We start from the raw sequence: 22,325 nt of genomic DNA on the forward strand, positions 1-22,325 counted from the left end.
ACAGAGAGAGAGAGTGATCAAGAAAGTAAGTCAATAAATTAGTCTTCTCATTTAAAGCTTCTTCACAAACATGTACATTTGTTGCTGTTTGATTAATTGTAAGATCAATTTTAATGTCTTTATCTTTCTGAAATTGTCCCGCTGGCCCCCCATGTAAGACAAAAATTGTAATGTGTCCCCCCCCACGAAAAGGTTGGATAACCCTGGTGTAGATGAATCTGAAACATTCCCCGAGGAAGCTTCAGAGGCACTGTGTCCGAACAGTGATAGCCTCCCTATCCTGCAGATGGGGCTGCCTGCCGGAGTAGCTTCTTGCTCAGCTGAGATGTCTCTTGCTTTTCCTGTTGAATTTATTGATGTCATGCAAAAAGACACTCAGCTGTAACAGCCTGTAAATACTGAAGTGGACAGGAAATGTATCCAGGCAACTCACAACACAGAGTTATTGGTGGAGGAAGGGTTTGAAGCAGAGGTGCAGCCAGCTTTTTAAGAGCAGCACTGATATTACAGGGACCTTATTGAGCACTGGAGAACTGACACTAGGTGGAGTCAGGCATCAAACTAGATTCAAGCAGGCTGGTACTGACCCTACTGCGGGAAACCGGAGCTCGGGGGACTGAACACAGAGAGGCTGGTACTGTACCCTGAAGGATCAGTGAATGGGTCTGTGCACAGTTTTCCAGCGAGTGTGGGTTCGGCTGCAGAATCTTGGTCCTGGTAAGAAAGCCCAGCTTGCTATCATTGAGTAAGGGGTTGGAATCTGGAGCTGTACACTGGACCCTCCAGCCTGACTGTGGTCCTTATTTGACTTTAATGATTAACTCTTCTTCCTGTAACACCTCTTATTCTGCATCAGGATAATTTTAGGACGGTGAAGGGAGATCATTTAACCAAGTGTTACAGTGATAGACTACCCTGTAGATGGAAGAAAGACTTGGATTTATGTGATACTTTTTATGATTGCAGGACATACCAAATTACTTTACAGCCATTGAAATGCTTTTTGAAGTATAGTTACAGTTGTGATGTAGGAAATATAGCAGCCAATTTGCACACAGAACCTCCCACAGACAGTAATGTGATAATAGCAACATTATCTGTTTTAGTGATACTGGTTGAGAGATAAATATTGACCAGGACACTGAGGAGAACTCCCCTGCTCTACTTCCAATAGTGGATGCGGGATCTTTTTTCTCCCCCATTCACACTGGCACCATTTCACCCCGTTCACACTGGCACCATTTCACCCCGTTCACACTGACATCATTTCACCCCGTTCACACTGACACTATTTCCCCCCCAATCACACTGACACTATTTTTCTTCCCCATTCATCCTGTCACTATTTCTCCCCCATTCATCCTGTCACTATTTCTCCCCCATTCATCCTGTCACTATTTCTCCCCCATTCATTCTGTCACTATTTCTCCCCCATTCATCCTGTCACTATTTCTCCCCCATTCATCCTGTCACTATTTCTCCCCCATTCATCCTGTCACTATTTCTTCCCCATTCATCCTGTCACTATTCCTCCCCATTCATCCTGTCACTATTCCTCCCCGTTCATCCTGTCACTATTCCTCCCCGTTCATCCTGTCACTATTTCCCCCCCGTTCACACTGACACTATTTCCCCCCCGTTCACACTGACACTATTTCCCCCCCGTTCACACTGACACTATTTCCCCCCCGTTCACACTGACACTATTTCCCCCCGTTCACACTGACACTATTTCCCCCCCGTTCACACTGACACTATTTTCCCCTCGTTCACACTGACACTATTCCCCCCCGTTCACACTGACACTATTCCCCCCCGTTCACACTGACACTATTTCCCCCCCGTTCACACTGACACTATTTCCCCCCCGTTCACACTGACACTATTTCCCCCCCGTTCACACTGACACTATTTCCCCCCTGTTCACACTGACTCTATTTCCCCTCGTTCACACTGACACTATTTCCCCCCCATTCACACTGACACTATTTCCCCCCGTTCACACTGACTCTATTTCCCCTCGTTCACACTGACACTATTTCCCCCCTTCATACTGACACTATTTCCCCCCCGTTCACACTGACACTATTTCCCCCCCGTTCACACTGACACTATTTCCCCCCCATTCACACTGACACTATTTTCCCCCGCATTCACACTGACACTATTACACTCTTTCCCCCCCGTTCACACTGACACTATTTCCCCCCCGTTCACACTGACACTATTTCCCCCCCGTTCACACTGACACTATTTCCCCCCTGTTCACACTGACTCTATTTCCCCTCGTTCACACTGACACTATTTCCCCCCCATTCACACTGACACTATTTCCCCCCGTTCACACTGACACTATTTCCCCCCGTTCACACTGACTCTATTTCCCCCCGTTCACACTGACTCTATTTCCCCCCGTTCACACTGACTCTATTTCCCCTCGTTCACACTGACACTATTTCCCCCCTTCATACTGACACTATTTCCCCCCCGTTCACACTGACACTATTTCCCCCCCATTCACATTGACACTATTTTCCCCCGCATTCACACTGACACTATTACACTCTTTCCCCCCCGTTCACACTGGCACTATTTCCCCCGCATTCACACTGACACTATTACACTCTTTCCCCCCCGTTCACACTGACACTATTTCCCCTGCATTCACACTGACACTTTTCCCTCCCCGTTCACACTGACACTATTACACTGTTACCCCCCCGTTCATACTGACACTATTTCCCCCTTCACACTGACACTATTACACTATTACACTATTACCCCCCCCTCCCCGTTCATACTGATACTATTCCCCCCCCCCACCCCCACACTGTTCACTGACACTCCCCACTGCCCCCTGCCCCCTGTTCACACTGACAATATTTCCCCCCCGTTCACACTGACACTATTTCCCCCCCATTCACACTGACACTTTTCCCTCCCCGTTCACACCGACACTATTACACTGTTACCCCCCCCCGTTCATACTGACACTATTTCCCCCTTCACACTGACACTATTACACTATTACCCCCCCCCTCCCCGTTCATACTGATACTATTCCCCCCCCCCCCCCCCCACACTGTTCACTGACACTCCCCACTGCCCCCTGCCCCCTGTTCACACTGACAATATTTCTCCCCTCCCCCTGTGCAGGTTGTTTGTACTCCATGTGGTTCTGCCCCCATATCCCTCTGTTCCCTCTCCCACTTGCTAGTATGAAGTTTCCCCTGAAATGTATCAACACAATCTGCTGCAGATGCTCATTGAAGCAGCAAGTTCTGCATTCTCACTACCCTGAGAAATTACTTCTAAAGTCTTAATTTGATTGGTTAATACCTATCTGATATTTCTATCCCTTATACTCGTTTGGTTGATGACCATTGTATATTTATGGCCCCTTGTTCTAGACTTGTGCACAAGTGGGAATAAGTTCTTTACATGCGCTCACTGGATGACCCAGTTTGACCAGCTGTACACTGGATAACCCTGTGTGAAACTATGCCAGTGAGTAACTTAGTGAGTCCGGACCTGGTACGGGCAAAGCTTGTTACCTGATTAGAAATTCCTGCCTTTTTTCCATTATTACCTTCTTTGTTAATTGATACTACTATTGTCAGTGCTCATCTCAAACTTTCTTCGCTTCTAAATATCCTCATTAAAGAGGAAATAGTTTAGGTGCACACTCACATGAAGGAGAAAGGAAGGATATCCAAAGCTAGAGCTTCCTGGATGACTGACAATATAGGGCAAGAAATTGCCTTGCACTAGGGAGACCTTGTGCCATGCTGTGTGTCTCTTGTGTCACCACCTGCTTTCTGCACATATTTCACGGTGTTCTGTTCGTAGAAGGGTGACACCTGGGCATCCCATGGAGCACAGGAAGGCTGTGAATGGACACTACCTTGACAACGCACAGTCTAACTGGCTGCTGTGATACCATGCAGCATGTTCTTTATTCACTTTGCAAAGAGCAAGTGTGAAGCTGCAAGATGGGCCCCGCATTCATAAACCAGGCAATCTAATTTTTAGGCCATAGAGCTTTAAATGATAGTGAAAGGAAGGTTGAAAAATGTAAGTTTAGTAATACGCTGTAGATGCAAGCTGAGTATAGAAAGTACAGAGAAGATGTGAAAAAGGAAATAAGAAGGGCAATGAGAGAGTATGAGAATAGACGAGTGTTTTTTTGATTCATTCATAGGATGTGGGCATCACTGGCTAGGCCAGCATTGATTGCTCATCCTTAATTGCCCTTGAGAAGTTGGTGGTCAGCTTTCTTCTTGAACTGCTGCAGTCCATGTGGTGTAGGTGCACCCACAGCGCTGTTCAGAAGAGAGTTCCAGGATTTTAACCCAGTGATAGTGAAGGAACGGCGATATAGTTCCAAGTCAGGATGGTGTTTGGCTTGGAGGGGAACTTGCAGTTGGTGGTGTTCCCAGGCATCTGCTGCCCTTGTCCTTCTAGATGGTAGAGGTTGCGGGTTTGGAAGGTGCTGTTGAAGGAGCCTTGGTGTGTTGCTGCAGTGCATCTTGTAGATCATACACACTGCAGCCACTGTGCACCAGTAGTGGAGGGAGTGAATGTTTAAGGTGTGTGCCTGGGGTTCCGATCAAGTGGGCTGCTTTGTCCTGGATTGTGTCAAGCTTCTTGAGTGTTGTTGGGAGTTGCACTCATCCAGAAAAGTGGAGAGTATTCCATCATACTCCTGACTTGTAACTTGTTGATGGCAGACAGGCATTGGAGAGTCAGGAGGTGAGTTACTTGCCAAAGAATTCCCAGTCTCCGACCTGCTCTTGTAACCATGGTATTTATATGGCTACTCCAGTTATTTCTGCTCAACGGTAACCCTCAGGATGTTGATAGTGGGGGATTCCGCGATTGTAATGCTGTTGAATATCAAGGTGAGATGGTTAGATTCTCTCTTGTTGGAGATGGTCATTGCCTGGCACTTATGTGGCGCGAATGTTACTTGCCACTTATCAGCCCAAGCCTGGATATTGTCCAGGTCTTGCTGCATATGTAAATGGGCTGCTTCAGTATCTGAGGAGTTGCGAATGGTGCTGAACATTGTGCAATCATCAGCGAATATCCCCACTTCTGATGATGGAGGGAAGGCCTGCAACAACCACAACCATCATCCTTTGCGCTAGGTATGACCAGCGGAGAGTTTTCCCTGATTCCCATTGACCTCAATTTTGCTAGGGCTCCTTGATGCCATACTCAGTCACATTCTGCCTTGATGTCACAGGCCTTCATTCTCACCTTTTTTGTATTCTTTCATGGGATGTGAGTGTCGCTGGCAAGGTCAGTATTTGTTGCCCATTCCTAATTGCCCTTGAATTGCTGCCACCTGAATTCAGCTCTTTAGTCCAGTTTTGGAGCAAGGCTGTAATGAGTTCTGGTGCTGAGTGATCCTGAGTCTGGGTGGAATAAAAACTGAGTGTTGGTTGTTGTTCTGTAAGTGCCGCTGGATAGCACTGAGCACAATCCCTTCCAGAATGGATTTGTCCTTTTTGTGGACAGGACATACCTGGGCAATTTTCCACATTGTCAGGGAGATGCCAGTGTTGTAGCTGTACTGGAACAGCTTGGCTAGGGGGGAGGCTAGTTCTGGAGCACAGGTTTTCAGCAGTATAGCCAGGATGAGGCATAGGGCGCAGAGGTGGGGAGATTGTGATGAACCTTTGTAGAGCACTAGTTCGGCCTGAGCTGGAGTGTTTTGTCTAGTTCTGGACGCTGCACTTTGGGGAGGGAAGTGGAGTCGTTGGAGAGGACACAGAGGAGGTTTGCGGGAATGGTTCTGGGAACTTCAGTTTCGTGGGTGGATTGGGGAGGCTGGGGTTGTTCTCCTTGGTGGGGGTGGTAGTATGCCTTGAGATGGGATCTGATAGAGGTGTTTGAATGGTGAGTGCTGTGGCAGTGTGGGTGGATAAAGGCTGTTTCCATTTGCGGAAGGGTTGAGAACCAGAGGACGTCGATTTAAAGTGATTGGCAAAAGAACCAAAGACAACATGATGAAAAACTTTTTTTATGCAGCGAGCAGTTAGGATCTAGAATACACTGCCTGAGTCTGGTGGAGGCAAGTTCAATCGTGGCTTTCTAAAGGGAGCTGAATGATCATCTTCATAAAAATTTGCAGCACGACAGGGAAAGGGCTGGGGACTGGGACTAAGTGAGTTGTTCATGCTGAGAACCGGCCTGGACATGATGGGCCGAATGGCCTCCATCTGTGTTGTAACCATAAAATAATTCTACGTTGTGGGGGCCCATGGCTTTTACTGTATCCAGTGTGCTGTGCCATTTCTTGATATCATTAATTGGCTGAAGACTGGCATCTGTGATACTGGGGACTTCAGGAGGAGGCTGGGACGGATCATCCACTCGGCCCTTCTGGGTGTAGATGGTGGCAGCCTTGTCTTTTGCACTGTCGTGCTGGAATCCACCATCATTGAGGATAGGGGTGTTTGTGGAGCCTTCTCTTTTGGTTAACTGTTTAATTGTCCACCACCATTCACGACTGGATGTGGCAGCATTGTAGAGCTTTTATCTGACCCGTTGGTTGTGGGATTGTTTCAAGCTGTCTCCAGCATGCTGCTTCTGCTCTTCGGGATGCATGTAGTCTTGTAGCTTCATTGGGTTGGCATCTCATTTTTAGGTATGCCTAGTGTTGCTCCAGGCTTGCTGTCCTACACTCCTCATTGAACCAGGGTTGGTCCTCTGGCTCAATGGCAATGGTAGAGTGAGAGATATTACAACAATGTTGTGGAGAAAATAAGCACACTTTCGAGTCCATGGGATTAAAGCCAATAAAGACTTTTAATCAAGCATATGCAAGGGAGAAGCTCTCTGGTCACCCTCAGAACTTCTCAGCGAAACAGAGTCTGTAGCACAGATTTAAAGAATACAATAACCATTACTCATTGTTTACACTACCCTGACATATTCCAGGTCTGCAGCTTGATCAATAACCTGGATTGTATTGCCCCACAAACATTCTCCTTCTATCTCCTCCTAACCTTGAAGCTGCCAGTTCCCATAGTTTATAGCATCCCATTTCATCTCCAGACTCACCCTTATCTCTTTGATTAGTGAAGCAAGGACAGCATGTTTACACAGATGTGGAGACAATTAGGTACTGAGTTGTACAATCCCAGCATAGTGGTCAAGCATCCCATCATTCAGTGGGGCCCTCACAACTACAGTGATTCTTCTAAACTTAATACATTTTAATGCTAATTCTACTAATGTTACCCTTCTGGTCCCACTTCAGTCCCTCCTTTTGGACCCCTGGTCAGACGCACCTCCTGACCCAGGCTGGACATTCCCAACATCCTCCATTCACCATTTGCTCCAGGGATCCTACTGGAGTTCAGTGGGCTTCATATCTCCTAGTCTACCGTTCTCTTATGGCTTCACCGAAGTCCTATTGACCTGGGCTGGGCCTGGAACCATCATCCCCTTAGATAGCAAAGTTTTTATAAATGTTCCCGAGTTTAATATTCCCTCAGAGAGGGGCTTCAACTGCGGCAGATACCGAGGTGAACTCTTTGTTGGCCAACATCACCATCTGCACTGCTTGGAATACCATCAGCTTCTGGTAGCAACAAATACAGAGACTGACTAACAGGACCACAATGGACACAATAGCTGCAGCGATCCTTCCCAGTTATACTGCATTCTTGCCACCTTTGCTTTATTGCTAGCCAAGTCCTCCAATACTCTAGCCACTCCTTCGGCTAGGTTCACCTGCATCTTACCTCTCGTGATTGCTTGACGGCTTTGCTCCATAAGCCTCCTCGTGGTGGCTAGGACCTTTTGCACCGTTTCCTGGGCTATTCTTCCCAAGATGTTGTCAATGTTTAACGAACCATCCCACCATGGGCTGAATACATACCCCAGGCGGGCCCTGTCTGCAAGGTGGAAATCCCCCACCATAAGGGAATCAATGATCTGTAAGCAGAAGGTGTGGTTATTATCACACTCCAATCCTCCGTATAAGAACCTTGTCCTGGCCGTCAAAAAGCACCACTGCGCAGGGGAGGTTTGGACTGCCTTAAAGGCTTTTTCAAGAGGGCTGACCAATACCACTATGGCAGAGTCATTACTGATAAGTCTCAGAGTATTACAAAAGCAGATGTAATGCTTCAACTCAGTACAACATTCTCATGTGATCATCTAAAGGGTACCATTTAAACCTGGAGCTATATACCCCCAGGATCCTACTTGATACACCAACTCATCCCTCACTACCCCCAGAGATACAAATTTATAACCATTTGAATAAGTACCATTTACATGTTCTTAGGAACATAGGAGCAGGAGTAGGCCATTCAGCCCATCGGGCCTGCCCCGCCATTCAATATGATCATGGCTGATCATCCACTTCAATGCCTTTTTCCCCACACTATCCTCATTATCCCCTTCTGTCATTTGTATTTAGAAATCTGTCAAATTCTGCTTTAAACATACTCAATGACTGAGCCTCCACAGCCCTCTGGGGTAGAGAATTCCAAAGATTCACAACCCTCTGAATAAAGAAATTTCTCCTCATCTCTGTCCTAAGTGGCTTCCCCCTTATTTTGAAATGGTGTTCCCTGGTTTTAGACTCCCCATCCAGGGAAATATGGTAGCTGCATCTACCCTGTCTATCCTTTTAAGTATTTTGTAGGTTTCAATGAGATCACCTCTCATTCTTCGAAACTCTAGAGAATACAGGCCCAGTTTCCCCAATCTCCCTTCATAGGACAGTCCCACCATCCCGGGATCAAGTCTGGAGAACCTTCGTTGCACTCCCTCTATGGCAATAATATCCTTCCTCAGGCAAGGGGACCAAAACTGCACGCAGTACTCCAGGTGTGGTCTAACCAAGGTTCTATACAATTGAAGCAAGACTTCACTACCCCTGTATTCAAACCCTCTTACGATACCATTAGTCTTCCGAATTGCTTGTTGCACCTGCATGTCAGCTTTCAGTGACTTATTGACAAGGACACCCAGGTCCCTTTGTACATCTACACTTCTAAATTTCTTACCATTTAAAAAATACTCTGCACATCGATTCCTCCTACCAAAGTGGATAACATCACATTTTTCCCCATTATATTCCATCTGCCACGTTCTTGCCCACTCACTAAGTCTGTCCAAATCCCCTTGAAGCCACTTTGCATCTTCCTCACAACACACATTCCCACCTAGTTTTTGTGTCATCTGTGAACTTGGAAATACTACATTTGGTCCCCACATCCAAATCATTGATATATATTGTGAAAAGCTGGGGCCCAAGCACTGATCCTTGCGGTAATCCTGCCACTGCGAGGATGACCCGTTTATTCCTACTTTCTGCTTTCTGCCTGTTAACCAATCCTTAATCCATGCCAGTATATTATCTCCTATCCCATGTGCTTTAATTTTTCTAACCAACCTCTTGGGAGCCTTCTGAAAATCCAAATATTGTACGTCCAATGACTCCCCTTTATCAATTCTGTTAGTAGAATCCTCAAAAAACTCCAACAAGTTCGTCAAACATGATTTCCCATTCCTAAATCCATGTTGACTATGCCCAATCAGATCATTATTATCCCAGTATCCATTTATCACATCCTTTAGAATAGATCCTAGCATTTTCCCAATGACTGATGTAAGGTTAACAGGTCTGTAATTCTCTGTTTCGCTCTCCCTCCCTTCTTAAATAGTGGGGTGACATTTGCGACCTTCCAATCTGCAGGAACCGTTCCAGAATCTATAGAATTTTGGAAGATGCTCACCACTGCATCCACTATCTCCATATCTACCTCTTTCAACACTCTGGGATGTAGAATATCAGTTCCTGGGAACTTATCAACCTTCAGCCCCATTAATTTCTCCAATGCAACCTTCTTACTAATACTAATTTCCTTCAATTCCTCATTCCCCCTAATCTCTGGGAGATTTCTTGTCTTCCTCAGTAAAGACAGACACAAAGTAATCATTTAGCTTCTCTGCCATTTCTCTATTCCCCTTTATAAAGTCTCCTGACTCTGCCTGTAATGGACCCATATTTGTCTTAGCCAAACGTTTCCTTTTTACCTGTAGAAGCTTTTACAGTCAGTTTTTATATTTTTTGCTAGCTTACATTCATATTGCAGTCTCCCTTTCTTTATCAGTTTCTTTGTCCTCCTTTGCTGTATTCTAAAATCCTCCCAGTCCTCAGGTTTACTACTATTTCTGGCAACTTTATACAATCCTTAACTTCCTTTATCCACAGTTGACTGCCTTTACTTTTGGGTTTTTAGTGCCTTGAAGAACTGTATAGTGCCGTAAACTATGCAATTTTTTTTTAATGACTGTCTATTGCCTATGTACTGTCATACCTTTTAATGTATTTTCCCAATTTACCTCAGCCAATTTTCCCCTCATACCTTCATAATTTCCTTTGTTCAAATTTAACACCCTGACTTGATTGAACTACTTCACTTTCAAACATAATGTAAAATTCAATCATATTATGGTCACTTATCCCTAAAGGTTATTTTACAACAAGATTCTTAATTGTCCCTTTCTCATTACAGAAAACTAGATCTAAAATAGCCTGTTCTCTAGTCAGTTCCTCAACATATGACTCTAGAAAACCATCCCTAACACATTCCATAAGCTCGTCATCCACAGCATTAGTGCTCATTAGGTTTACCTGGTCTATATGCAGATTGAGGTCACCCATGATTATTGTATTACACATGCCACTTGCTTCTCTAATCTCCTGATTTGTACCATGCCCCACACTACCACTACTGTTTGGTGGCCTATAAACAACTCCTACCAATGTTTGCTGCCCCTTGCTGTTTCTTAGCTCCACCCAAACAGATTCCACATTTTGTTCTTCCGATTGGAGATCCTCACTTACCAATGTACTGATCCCATCGCTTATTATAAGCACAACACCACCTCCTTTTCCTTTTTTCCAGTCCTTCCTTCTTGAGGCACAATCAGGAACTTGATTGTATTCTCCACTCCCTCCATTATAGGTGGTGCAACTACCACTTCCGGTCTTTCCTCGTGCAAATTAATAAGATCTAAATCTTTTTGCAATCTGATAGGGCCATACCAAATCTTATATCTTCAATATCCGAAGCAATGTTCTCTACCAAGTCCCGAGCCAACATGTCACAGGCCCTCCCCTTTGAGTTCTCAAACAAATGGAGGCAAATGAGTCCATCCCGCCGTGATGGTCACTCCACGTTGGACACCCTTGAGGTGCTCCCTCCTTTAGGTAGTCGCACATACTGTCCTGGATGCAGGCATATGGTTCTGTTGATATTTACGGTGGGCGCCTCCCATGTTGCCGCAGTTCCCAGGAGGGTGATCACCATTACTGTTACCCACCAGGCTGCCATTGCAAAATAATTAAGTGATCTGCTGCTGACCGTCCTTTGGCAGAAACAGAATGTGAGTCATGTAGTTTGACTTGAGACCATTGGGAGTGGGGTCACCCCATGCGGCATTCCTGGAAAATAAAATACCAATCCATCACTTTAAGATATTTCCTTTTACAGTCTAACTGTATAGGATATAACTGTACCAAACCTCTGAGCTGACACACGATGATGTTTTCATATTTAGTCCAATTTTTACTGTTTTCCAATTAGAAACCACTGAGACTGTGTGTAGTTTTGTTTTCCTAGAATCTCTTCAAATTCCAAGTTAGAATACCAACTCAATTCAATTCATTGTAGATGTCTGATCAAATTCCTGATGCTGTCAGGAATCTTGTTGCAATAAATTGTGAAAGTTGTATGGTTAGTTTACACTGCTAGCAGAAAGGGGTAACTTTCTGCCAGTCTGTAAGGGGGTGGGGCGAACATTCTCAGATGGACTAGTGATGTTGTCACCACCCCTATTCCTCCAAAGACAGAACAAGCCACAAGCTATGGAATAGTCTAAACACATACTTTTCAAACAAATGAGAAATTTGGACTTCAGAACGCTTTCCTGTGACAATGTTTCGAAATGTCCTTTTAGATCCCTTTGTCAAATTCTTTTCCTTTTAACAATTTGAACTTAAAACACATGGACTGTTTCGGACCCAAACTATTTTTCAAGTTCCAATTAGCAATATCCAACATTAAAAATTACCCTGTTCTCAGATGCGTGAATTCATATCTGGATTAAAATTGTGCATTTATCAAAATACAGTCGGGTTGTGATTCTTGGCCAGAAATCTCAATTTGAATCTTATAACTTAAACATTTAGTTTGTTAACACCTTCCTTTTGATCTAACTCATATTCCTCATTGTGAAATTCCTTTTTTTAAAAAATGTGCTGACACCCTTTTTGCACAACCATTCTTTAGGGAAGAATGCATTTTAAAATTTATACACATACATTATCCACACAATTTCTGCAACACTCATTCAATTTAACAACTTTTTTTTTTATTCATTCATGGGATGTGGGCGTCACTGGCTATGCCAGCATTTATTGCCCATCCCTAATTGCCCTTGAGAAGGTGGTGGTGAGCTGCCTTCTTGAACCGCTGCAGTCCATGTGGGGTAGGTACACCCACAGTGCTGTTAGGAAGGGAGTTCCAGGATTTTGACCCAGCAACAGTGAAGGAACGGCGATATAGTTCCAAGTCAGGATGGTGTGTGACTTGAAGGGGAACTTGCAGGTGGTGGTGTTCCCATGCATTCGCTGCCCTTGTCCTTCTGGTTGGTAGAGGTCCTGGGTTTGGAAGGTGCTGTCTAAGGAGCCTTGGTGCATTGCTGCAGTGCATCTTATAGATGGTACACACTGCTGCTACTGTGCGTCGGTGGTGGAGGGAGTGAATGTTTGTAGATGGCGTGCCAATCAAGCAGGCTGCTTTGTCCTGGATGGTGTCGAGCTTCTTGTGTTGTTGGAGCTGCACCCATCCAGGCAAGTGGAGAGTATTCCATCACACTCCTGACTTGTGCCTTGTAGATGGTGGACAGGCTTTGGGGAGTCAGGAGGTGAGTTACTCGCCTCAGGATTCCTAGCCTCTGACCTGCTCTTGCAGCCACAGTATTTATATGGCTACTCCAGTTCAGTTTCTGGTCAATGATAGCCCCTAGGATGTTGATAGTGGGGGATTCAGCGATGGTAATGCCATTGAATGTCAAGGGGAAATGGTTAGATTCTCTCTTGTTGGAGATGGTCATTGCCTGGCACTTGTGTGGTGCAAATGTTACTTAAGAATAAAGTATAAATAAAGAATAAACTTAATAATAAAGAAAGAAAACAAAGGAAATAAAGTGCGTCGGTGGTCTTGGTCCTTCATTTAAATCTGCCAAACTTAAAACAGTAGCCTCTCACAAGCATGGGGGAAGGAAAGGGTGGTCTTAGAGTTTTTCACCCACAGGAACAATCGAATTGACAGTGCCGAGTATCATTATCTATCATCCCCCCTTAAAGGAACCCTTCTCTCCTTTCCCCTTGCCAAAATAAAGCACGTGCTTTAACAGCTTCTCATCCATTTTATACAGCTATCAAAACATTAAAACGTCATGCAGGACTGGGCTACTGAGGGTTAATAAGCCATTAGTTCGGTGACACAGACAGACAAGGAAATCACAGGACACTTACATAATACACAAACAGAAACGTATGCACACTAGTTTTCTTCCTGACTTCTGCCTAAGTCTGTTCAGGCCAATTCCTTAAAATGGTAAACAACCCCAAATTATTTACTGCCGACCTTCTGAGATCTTTCCTCATGATTGCTGCACACCATACACCCACTCTCTTGGCCTTGTGTCCATGACAGAGCTACAATTTTCTTTTCGGTTTTATCCGATGCTTATTTGTTCTTTATCTTCGATGACATTTTAGTTTCTTAAAAGTAACTTGCGAAATTACAGTGGACTTTTTGCATCTCAAAATTATCCCAAATTCAATTAACAGTGTTGCTTGGGTGACAGGTTTTGTTAATGTTCCATTGATTTCTTCCCCCCCACCCAAAAAAAAATTTCTCTACATTCATACAAACTGCCTAGATTGCTTGTTTTTTTTTGTAGATTTTGATTTTCCCCTTAAACTTCAAAACATCTCCATGAGGAAAGGCAGCATTTTAGATTAAACTTCAATTGTTTCTAAATTGAACATTTTTTAAGAGGTTCCTAACCCAAGGATTTTTTTGATACAACAAAGATGATTCCAAATTCCAATTCACAGCAATAAATATTTAAAAGCCAAAACTGCCAATGTTATAAATGAACAATCCTTATATCTGGAATTAAATACTCCCTCATACCATGATCTGATAACTTCAAAGTTCATTGTGGTCACTAATGAAATTCCAGTTTTCCTAATTTATGGGTCAGTTAACCTTAATAATTTAAATTTAATTCAAACCAATGCTTAATAACTACACATATCACAGAATAATACAGAAGAGGCCCATCGAGTCTGCACCGATGCATTAAAGACATCTGACCTGTCTACCTAATCCCATTTGCCAGCACTTGGCCCATAGCCTTGAATGTTATGACGTGCCAAGTGCTCATCCAGGTACATTTGAAAGGATGTGAGGCAACCCGCCTCTACCACCCTCCCAGGCAGGGCATTCCAGACCGTCACCACCCTCTGGGTAAAAAGTTCTTCCTCAAATCCCCCTAAACCTCCTGCCCCTCACCTTAAACTTGTGACCCCTCGTAACTGACCCTTCAACTAAGGGGAACAGCTGCTCTCTATCCACCCTGTCCATGCCCCTCATAATCTTGTACACCTCGATCAGGTCACCCCTCAGTCTTCTCTGCTCCAGCGAAAACAACCCAAGCCTATCCAACCTCACTTCATAGCTTAAATGTTCCATCCCAGGCAACATCCTGGTGAATTGCCTCTGCACCCCCTCCAATGCAATCACATCCTTCCTATAATGTGGCGACCAGAATTGCACACAGTACTCCAGCTGTGGCCTTACCAAAGTTCTGTACAACTCCAACATGACCTCCCTGCTTTTGTAATCTATGCCTCAATTGATAAAGGCAAGTGTCCCATATGCCTTTTTCACCACCCTATTAACCTTCCCTTCTGCCTTCAGAGATCTATGGACAAACACGCCAAGGTCCCTTTGTTCCGAGGAACTTCCCAGTGTCAGGCCATTCATTGAATACTTCCATGTCACATTACTCCTTCCAAAGTGTATCACCTCACTTTTCAGCGGTAAATTCCATCTATCACTTTTCTGCCCAGTTGACCATCCCGTCTAGATCTTCCTGCAACCTAAGACACTCAACCTCACTGTTAACCACCCGGCCAATCTTTGTCTCATCTGCGAACTTACTGATCCTACCCCCCACATAGTCATCTATGTCGTTTATATAAATGACAAACAATAGGGGACCCAGCACAGATCCCTGTGGTATGCCACTGGACACTGGCTTCCAGTCACTAAAACAGCTGTCTGTCATCACTCTGGCTCCTACAGCTAAGCCAATTTTGAATCCACCTTATCAAGTTACCTTGTATCCCATGTGCATTTGCTTTCTTGATAAGTCTCCCATGTGGGACCTTGTCAAAGGCTTTGCTGAAATCCATGTAAACTAGATCATCTGCACTACCCTCATCTACAGACCTGGCCACATGTTCAAAAAATTAATTCAAATTAGTTAGGCATGACCTCCCTCTGACAAAGCTATGCTGACTATTCCTACTCAAATTTTGCCTCTCCAAGTGGTGATAATTCTGAAGGTGAGAATCTTTCTCCAACAGTTTCCCTACCACTGACGTGAGACTCACTGGTCTGTAGTTTCCTGGCTTATCTCTACAACTTTCTTAAATAGTGGGATCACATTAGCTGTTCTCCAGTCTTCTGGCACCTCCCCCGTGGCCAGAGGGGAATTAAAAATTAGGGTCAGAACCCCTGCAATCTCCACCCTCGCCTCCCACAGCATCCTGGGACACAAAACGTCCAGACCTGGAGATTTGTCCACTTTTAAGCCTTCCAAATCCTCCAATACCTTGTCACTCCCTATGACAATTTGCTCAAGAACCTCACAGTCTCTCTCTCTCAGTTCCAATACTACATCCTCTTTCTCTTGGGTGAAGACAGATGTGAAGTATTCGTTCAACACCCTACCAATGTCCTCTGGCTCCACCCACAAATTTCCCCCTTGGTCCCTAATGGGTCCTACTCTTTCCCTGGTTATCCTCTTCCCATTGATATACTTCGAGAATATCTTGGGATGTTCCCTACTTTTACCAACCAGAGCTTTCTCATATCCCCTCTTTGCTCTCCTAATTGCTTTCTTAAGCTCAATTCCTACACTTTCTGTACTCCACTAATGCTTCCATTGATTTGCTCTCCTTGTATTTGCTAAAAGCCTCTCTTTTCCTTCTCATCGTACCCTGAATGTTTCTGGTCATCCATGGTTCTCTGGGCTTGTTGCTCCTACCTATTACCCTAGAGGGAACATGTTGGGCCTGTACCCTCCCCATTTCCTTTTTGAATGCCCCCCACTGCTCTTCTGTAGATTTCCCAACAAGTAACTCTTTCCAGTCTACCTTGGCCAGATCCTGCCTTATTTTACTAAAATTCACTCTCCCCCAATGCAAAACCTTTTTTTGTAACTTGTCTATTTCTTTCTCCATAACAAGCTTAAATTGTACCATGTTGTGGTCGTTATCACCAAAATGCTCTCCCACCAACACATCAACCACCTGTGCAGCTTCATTCCCCAGAATTAGGTCCAGCACTGCACCCTCCCTTGTTGGATCCTCTACATATTGAGCTAAAAGGTTCTCCTGTATACATTTTAAGAACTCCACTCCATTTAAGCCCTTAACACGATGACTATCCCAATTAATGTTGGGAAAGTTGAAATCACTTAATATAATTACCCTATTATTTTTACACACCTCTGCAAATTGCGCACATATTTGCTCCTCAATTTCCTGCTGACTATCTGGGGGTCTATCATAAACACCTCGCAATGTGGCTGTCGATTTTTCTTCCTAAACTCTACCCATAAAGCTTCATTTGATGCCCCCTCCAAGATATCATCTCTCCTTACTGAAGTAACTGACTCCTTAACTAATATTGCAATGCCCCCTCCTCTGTCTCGCCTGAAGATTCTATATCCTGGGATATCGAGCTGCCAATCCTGCCCCTCCCTCAACCATGTCTCCGTGATGGCTACTATATCACAATTCCACGTGTCAATCCTTGCCCTTAACTCATCCGTTTTACCTGTATACTCCTGGCATTAAAGTAGAGGCCTTCCATCCTGGTCTTACTCCCTTGAAACATACTTCTGCTATATTCCCTCTGACTTGTTTGCTTTCCAGTGTTTAGCTGTGTCCCTATTCTGCCATGAGTCTGCGTCCCCTCCCCCTGCCAAATTAGTTTAAACTTCTCCCAACAGCACTAGAAAACCCGCCAGCAAGGATGTTAGTCCCCCTCTGGTTCAGATGTAGACCTTCCCGCTTGAACAGGTCCCACCTTCCCCATAAACGGTCCCAGTGGTCCAGGAAACTAAAACTCTCCCCGCTGCACCAACTCTTAAGCCACACATTCATCTGTGCTACTCTCCTATTTCTATACTCGCTAACACGTTGCACTGGGAGTAATCCAGAGATTACAACCCGAGAGGTCCTGGTTTTTAGTCTACTGCCTAACTCCCTGAATTCTTGATGCCAAGACCTCATCCCTCTTTCTACCTGTGTCATTAGTACCAACATGTACCATGACCTCTGCCTCATCACCCTCCCCATTCAGGATGCCCTGCAGCCATTCAGTGACATCCCGGACCCTGGCACCAGGGAGGCAACACACCATCCTGGAGTCACATTGATGGCCACAGTAGCGCCTATCTGTTCCCCTGACTATAGAATCCCCTATTACTATTGCTCTTCCTCTCTTCCCCCTTCCTGTGCAGACAGGCTGCTTGCGGTGCCAGAAGCTTGGCTCTGTCTGCACTCCGTTGAAGAACCAGCCTCATCAGCCTCCAAAATGGAATACTGATTTGTAAGTGGGACCCCAGGAGACTCCTGAACTACCTGCCTGTTTCTCTTGGACTGCCTGGTGGTCACCCATTCCCTTCCTTCCTCAAGTCCCTTCAGCTGCGGTGTGACCACCTCTCTAAACGTGCTATCCACAATGCTCTCAGACTAGCGGATGTTCCACAGTGTTTCCAGCCGCCGTTCCAGCTCTGAAACCCGAGCTTCCAGGAGCTGCAGCTGGACACACTTCCTGCACACATGCTGGTCCTGGGGACTGGAAATGTTTCTGGATTCCCAAATGCAGCAAGAGGAGCAAACCACGGCTTTAATCTCTCCTGCCATGACTAAACCCTTTAAATTTCAAACTTTAAAAGACTATTATAATTTTTAAAAATAACAACTAAGTATTGCTAAAACAATGACTTACAATTCAATCCAGTTTGAAAAATACCCACCAGGACTTACTCACCAGTCAGCTGTACTCTTTGGAAACTTTCAGCTCCCCTCACTCTGAGGACAGGTAAGAAATGAAAAGAGCTCCTCACCGAACTTCCTCAGTCACAAAACTTCCACTTTAGCACCCTAATGCAACCCAAGTCAGCACTGTAAGATGGCCTACTTTTATACTGACTGACTGTAGCCCCTGAAAACTGGTTTAAGCCAATTTTCTAATTAACAAGGTGCAGCTGCAAGCAGAGCCTGAGTGAACCCTGTTTAAAGCTGGTCTAAAACTCACCTTTTCCAACCCAAACAGCAACTGTTAAGTTAATCTACCCTCAGTCACACAACTTCCACTTTATCACACTAATGCAACCCAAGTCAGCACTCCATTGCAAACAAGGAACATAGAACAGAATAGCATGTGCTTTTTTAAAAGAATAGGTAAATTATGTAGTTTTTCTGTTTTCTTCTGGCGTCTTTTCAAATGACCATAATAAATCAAAAACTAAAGAAAAGGTTATTTAACATTCTTATAACGAAGAGTTAACATCAACCTCTTAAACTAACTTTAAAATCTTTCCAATATCTCCTTTATTTACCCGTTAGCAGTCAATAAATCATGTTCTTAATTTAAACTGCAAAAAAAAGCAATAGCAGATTTTAAACTTTGGACAACTTATAGCAAAACGTTTAAAAACTTCAAATTGGATTTCTGCCAGGCATCTTCAGGCCTTCAAGGCTGAAGCTTATCTGTTAGAAAATTGTGCATTGCCTTTTCACAGTTTCAAAGCCGACTTTTAAAATACAAATAAAACAATACACCAGCATTTTTAATTTAAAATGTAATTCAGTTTTTATATCCCATTTTTGGGTGCACAATCTTAATTTGAAATGAACACATTCAACAATCACATTCACACTTTCTTAATTCCAAACAACTTAGAAATACTGATTCGTGTAATGGGTCATGAATTCAAAGTACCAAAAATCTGCATTAAATTCCCAGACCCAAGCCCAAGGAACACACACACTTAGATAATATAATTATTCCCTTTTGTCTGTTCTTTCCACCATTCTTTAGACTTATCTGGGGTCCTTGAGGGATTCCAACCTTCCTGATCATTTTGTATAAAGTCATCTTGTTTTTGGCTGCCAAATATTCAGTGAGTGAAACTTCGGGTCCCCACTCCGGATCCTTATTTGCCATGGCTGATGTTTTATAGTCTGACTATTATTACTATTTGTGTGGGTACGGACCTCTCGTTACCCTACACTCGTTCTTATTTCTTTTCTGCAGAAACGGACCTCTCAGTTCCTCTACGGCAGTTCGTTACTTTGTGTGGTTTCGTTTCGTCTCCAATCATTCATAATTCACCTGGTTAACCCCGAGAATAATATTAACCTCCTCGTTTACCCAAGGAACTGCGATCCTGGCGCAGTGCCGTCTTTAGTTACTCCACCCGTGGACCCGTTCTTTGGTTCGGATCCTCAAATCGGCCCGCCAGCTTCCTGTCCCAAACGCCGACCTCCCTATCTAATGGGTGGTAAAGTAAATGTACTCACCCCCTCTTTGATGCCAACGTTCAACCAGGCACCGACAACTGAGCCTCGAGGATCCTGCCGACTACACCAAACTGTTGTAGGGAAAATAAGCACTCTCAAGTCCACAGGATTAAAGCAAATAAAAGTTTTTAAACAAGCATATGCAAGGGAGAAGCTCTCTGGTCACCCTTAGAACTTTTCAGTGAAACAGAGTCTGTGGCACAGATTTATAGAATACAATAAACATTACTCATTGTTCACACTACCCCGACACAATCCAGGTCTGCAGCTTGATCAATAATCTGGATTGTATTGCCGCACAAGCATTCTCCTGCTTTCTCCTCCAAGCCTAGAAGCTGCCAGTTCCCATAGTTTATGGCATCCTGTCTCATCGCCAGTCTCACCCTTATCTCTTTGATTAGTGAAGCAAGGACAGCATGTTTACACAGATGTGGAGGCAATTAGGTACTGAGTTGTACAATCCCAGCATAGTGGTCAAGCATCCCATCATTCAATGGGCCCGTCACAACTATAGTGAGTCTTCTAAACTTATTAATACATTCTAACGCTAATTCTACTGATGTTGCCCTTCTGGTCCCACTTCAACAACAACCCTCAAGGCAATAATGCTAGATTTTGTGGATCTAACGTTTCTGTGCATCGAGCTGATGCACCACTTGTCTATTACATATCACCTCTTATGAAATGGAATTTGCTAACCTACGGCACATAGAAACAGGAGTGGGCCATGGTGTCCAAACCTGTTCCGCCCTTCAAACAGATCACGGCTGATCTGTACCTCAAGTTCATTTCCTGCATTTGCTCCATATTCCTTCCTTAGGTTGTGCTCCTTTGTCCTGGATTCCCCCACCAGTCGAAATTGTTCCTCTCTATTTACCCTAGTGAATCACTATCATTTAAACACCTCAATTAGATCACCTCTTAACCTTCTAAATTCAAGGAACTACACGCCAAATTTATACAAACTGTCCTCATAATTTAACTCGCTATTATTCTGGTGCATCTGTGCTACATACAACAATAAGAAAGCATATTATCTAAATGGTGAGAGATTGCAGAGCTCTGAGATGCAAAGAGATCTGGGTGTTCTCGTGCATGAATTGCAAAAAGTTAGTATGCGGGTACAGCACGTAATTAGGAAAGCTAATAGAATATGATCCGTTATCACGAGGGGAATTGAATACAAAAGTAGGGAGGTTATGCTTCAGCTTTACAGAGTATTTGGTGAGACCACATCAGGAGTACTGTGTACAGTACTGGTCTCCTTACTTAAGGATGTAAATGCATTGGAAGCAGTACAGAGAAGGTTTATTCGACGAATACCTGGAATGGGCGGGCTGTCTTATGAGGAAAGATTGGACAGGCTCGGCTTGTATCCGCTGGAATTGAGAAGAGTAAGAGGTGATTTGATTGAAACATATTAGATCCTGAGGGGTCTGGACAGGGTGGATGTGGAAAGGATATTTTCCCTTGTGGGAGAATCTAGAACTAGAGGTCACTGTTTAAAAATAAAGGGTCGCCCATTTAGGACAGAGATGAGGAGACATTTTTTCTCTCAGGGTCGTGAGTCTTTGGAATTCTCTTCCTCAAAAGGTGGTGGAAGCAGAGTCTTTGAATATTTTTAAGGCCGAGGTAGATAGATTCTTGATGAGCAAGGGAGTGGAAGGTTATTGGGGGTAGGTGGAAATGTGGAGTAATCAGTTCAGCCATGATCTTATTGAATGGTAGAGTAGGCTCGAGGGGCTGGGTGGCCTACTCCTGCTCCTAATTTGTATATATGTATGTTCGTATGTACATTACTTTACGGCACTGATGGTACCACACACAAAACATCTGGTTCTCTGCAGAAAGCATTGTACTAATCTCATTGCTACCTAGAGCAGTAATGCCACGTAGACTAAATCTTCAAAATGAATTGTAGTGGGAATGGAGGGGTTCGGATTGGTTTAGACAGAGATGGTGAAATATTCCATGGAGTATTATCATTCCGGAGCTGGTTATAGGTGTAGCTGGCTGAAATAACTAGGATGGAAGAACATTCAGGTGTGTTTACGTTTTGGGGATTGGGCTATTTACACACACACACCTTTACCCCGCTTACTGAATCCCGAAGTAGAGTTCATATACACAGTCTGTGGAAGCAGTGAGTTTGATGGGTCCATCAAATAGTGAGGAATAGATTTCAAGAGGGCATAGACAGGCTGGTGGAATGGGCGGACACATGGCAGGTCAAATTCAATGCAGAAAAGTGTGAGGTAATATATTTAGGTGATACATTTTGCTGGAAGAATGAGGAGAAACAATACATCCTAAAGTGGTACAGTTTTAAAGGGGTGCAAAAGGAGAGACCTTGGGTTTTTTGAGTACAAATCTTGGAAGGTGGCAGGGC

The 22,325-nt window shown here is 44.2% G+C and overlaps 1 protein-coding gene across 1 annotated transcript in view; it reads left to right on the plus strand.

The window, feature by feature from the left end:
- Nucleotides 1-374: 374 nt before the first annotated feature.
- The window catches only part of LOC137383768 (DNA damage-regulated autophagy modulator protein 2-like), a 162,978-nt gene continuing 141,027 nt past the window's right edge, over nucleotides 375-22,325 (plus strand). Inside the window, exon 1 of the mRNA XM_068056937.1 lies at nucleotides 375-717. The gene's annotated coding sequence lies outside the window, so the exon portion shown is untranslated. The remainder of the gene's footprint in view (nucleotides 718-22,325) is intronic.

The sequence above is a fragment of the Heterodontus francisci genome, chromosome 25 (genome assembly GCF_036365525.1).
Source record: "Heterodontus francisci isolate sHetFra1 chromosome 25, sHetFra1.hap1, whole genome shotgun sequence".
In the NCBI taxonomy this organism is placed as follows: Eukaryota; Metazoa; Chordata; class Chondrichthyes; order Heterodontiformes; family Heterodontidae; genus Heterodontus; species Heterodontus francisci.